General features: G+C 40.4%; 2 protein-coding genes and 1 pseudogene across 2 annotated transcripts in view; 2 read left to right on the forward strand and 1 right to left on the reverse strand.

Annotated features, from left to right (window-relative positions):
- The window catches only part of LOC138012638 (E3 ubiquitin-protein ligase TRIM71-like), a 4,009-nt gene extending 2,972 nt beyond the window's left edge, over positions 1-1,037 (forward strand). The window contains exon 1 of the mRNA XM_068859464.1: positions 1-1,037. This exon is cut by the window's left edge and continues 2,972 nt beyond it. The gene's annotated coding sequence lies outside the window, so the exon portion shown is untranslated.
- Positions 1-2,500, reverse strand: part of LOC137968772 (myosin heavy chain, clone 203-like) — a 32,636-nt pseudogene that overhangs the window by 18,827 nt on the left and 11,309 nt on the right.
- Positions 2,386-2,500, forward strand: part of LOC137967542 (protein lin-41-like) — a 7,113-nt gene continuing 6,998 nt past the window's right edge. The window contains exon 1 of the mRNA XM_068814047.1: positions 2,386-2,500. This exon is cut by the window's right edge and continues 6,998 nt beyond it. The gene's annotated coding sequence lies outside the window, so the exon portion shown is untranslated.

The raw sequence follows: 2,500 nt of genomic DNA on the forward strand, positions 1-2,500 counted from the left end.
ATGGCTTACGTCACAGTAGCTCGTTAGATTGTGAACATTTTCGTTGTAAGCGGAAGCAGATCGAGAAGCCACCGAGTAACTATACATTTGATATTTAAGACCTTGTTTCTGCTTTGTAATCATTACTTATAATGACGTCCATATTTCTTAGATTTCGAACGCACTCCTCCTCACGTATGCTACTAAATAAAATGGAACTGTGATAAGCCTGCGTTTGAAACCGATGGTGTTAAATGTTACAAAACTTAGTTTTTGGCATCTAAGTAATCATAATATTGTCATTACAGAGTGACCATTTTGTATGAAAAATTCAATCCTTAATTGTCAACTAGACATCTGGCCCCAGTTCTTCAAAAGATGGATAACGCTATATCCACCGCGGGATAAATTGCTATCCATTGGATAGCGCAATTGGTTTCGCTATCCATCGTTTCAACAACTGGGGCCCGTTTCTCAAAAGTCCCGAAACTTTACGGGTCATTTTCGGGTGTCACAATTCCCTTTGTATCTCAAGAACGGAGAGGATTTAACTCGTCAAACTTTACGGTAATTTTTCTTTTTGTTACCTTTAAAACATGTTAAAAGACCGGCTTTCCAAAACAAGCGGTTGGCAGTTTCACAAATGACTTTTCGGGCCCGAAACGTTATCGGGACTTTCGGGAAACGGGCCCCTGGCCCCAGTGCTTCGAAGGCCAGATAACTTTATTCGGTGGGTAAGTCACTATCCAACCGATTCAGTCTGTGCAATGATTGAAGTATGTGCTCACAAAACAGTGGATATGCATACTCGAAGCACATTTAAGTAAAGGCGTGTTCAAAAACCTTTGTCAATGTGTAACGCAAAAAAAAAAAAACATTATTTGTTACACTCTGGATAGCGACTTCTCCACTGGATAAAGTTATACAGCCTATGACCAACTGGGGACTGATGCACAGTAGCTTTCAACTCTTGCATTTGAGAAAAAAAATCAACAAAACTCAATTCCAATTTCATTGACATGAAAACTCAATAAAAGGGTGAAAACAAGTTTACAACATTTGCGATAAAGTTGAGTTACTCTTCCATGACCGTTTAGTCTATTTTCCACTGATGTTGTGTGTTTCCTTAACATTTCCTTTTGGGCAAACCCCTGGTATCTGACTTCCAGAGAAGGACTCCAGGTTTTGTGGCATTGAGATATTAGGGAACTTAAGCACGCGTGTTTTTGAGACGCGGACGGCAACTGGAAAAGAACATTTCGCGTTCCAGGACAGTGGTTTCTCCCACATTTTTACACCAATCATCTCTAATGGAGAAAAGATACTTGGCAATGTAAATGTGGTTGTGTGAGAGACAAGTTAAAAGGAAAAACAGCTCACTTCCGGTTGCCGTCCGCATCTCAAAAACGCGCGTCCTTAAGCTCTCTAATTCTCCGCGGCAACGTAAACTCTGAGGGCGCTCGTCACAAACAGTTCATGCGAGTAATTTGTGACGTCAACACGGATTTGATTTGCTGGGTTATTCTCTACTTGCACACCCCCAAGATTTTGCACGCAATCTCTCCTGGGTCATCAAGTTGTCGTAAGAGAAATCGAAAACAATGCCTATGCAATTTTTTTGGGCGGTAAAAGAGGTGTATTATGGAATTTGTGCAAGTAGAGAAGGGGCCATATCGGGCCAGTTTTTCCACCTTTAGAAGCTGTTAAAAAGCTTTTACGGGAAAAGGTTGTGAAGAAAATTACGTTTGAGACAAACGACGAAAATTATTATAGAGAAAGAGTTTGCCGTGGCCACGGTTGTAAAGGCACCTTAATGGGAAAGGTTTTTGAAGATTTGCCAGGAAGAGTTGAGAGAAGGTCTTTAAAACAGACCTGTGATACAAAAAGCAGAATTATCAATGTTTGCCTCTCCGCTGCGCAGGCTAGGATTTTGATGACATAAAGGGTGCTTACCATTTTCACCCAAGAATCCCGAAAATTCGGTTAAATGTCAAATGTAAAAAAAAAAAAAGAGTCATTTTCCCGAAAATCCGTTTGGAAAGTGTGGAGTATCGGTACGGAATTTCGGAAAGTTTCGTACCTCGTACCATTTTACGGATTGAAAGAGGTATTTATTTGAAGTCCGGGTAATACGCGAAAGATTGAAGTCATGCATCCTCGCAGTTAACCTCAGTTGGTAGAGCATAAACCACTTTCATAAATGGCGACCACTTTTACATTCTTTTGTATTTATTTTAATTAGACCTACTACCCTCATTTTGAAACAAATATTCTTTTGAAATTTGCTCGTTGGAGCGAGGTTAGAAAGGCTTGTTAGCATTAAAACAAAAGAATATTTTGTATTTTAATTTCGTCGGATTGGTCGGTATGCTTATTACCATTATCCAACGGCCACCCAAACAGGAATTTTCCAAGAAATGGTAAGCACACCAAAAACCTCTCTGCCCTCAACTGAGAGACAGAGGGAATTGTGACACTCGAGAAAGGCCTGACAAGTTCCCCGACTTCCGAGAAACGGGTC

Source organism: Montipora foliosa, chromosome 8 (genome assembly GCF_036669935.1).
Source record: "Montipora foliosa isolate CH-2021 chromosome 8, ASM3666993v2, whole genome shotgun sequence".
Classification (NCBI taxonomy): domain Eukaryota; kingdom Metazoa; phylum Cnidaria; class Anthozoa; order Scleractinia; family Acroporidae; genus Montipora; species Montipora foliosa.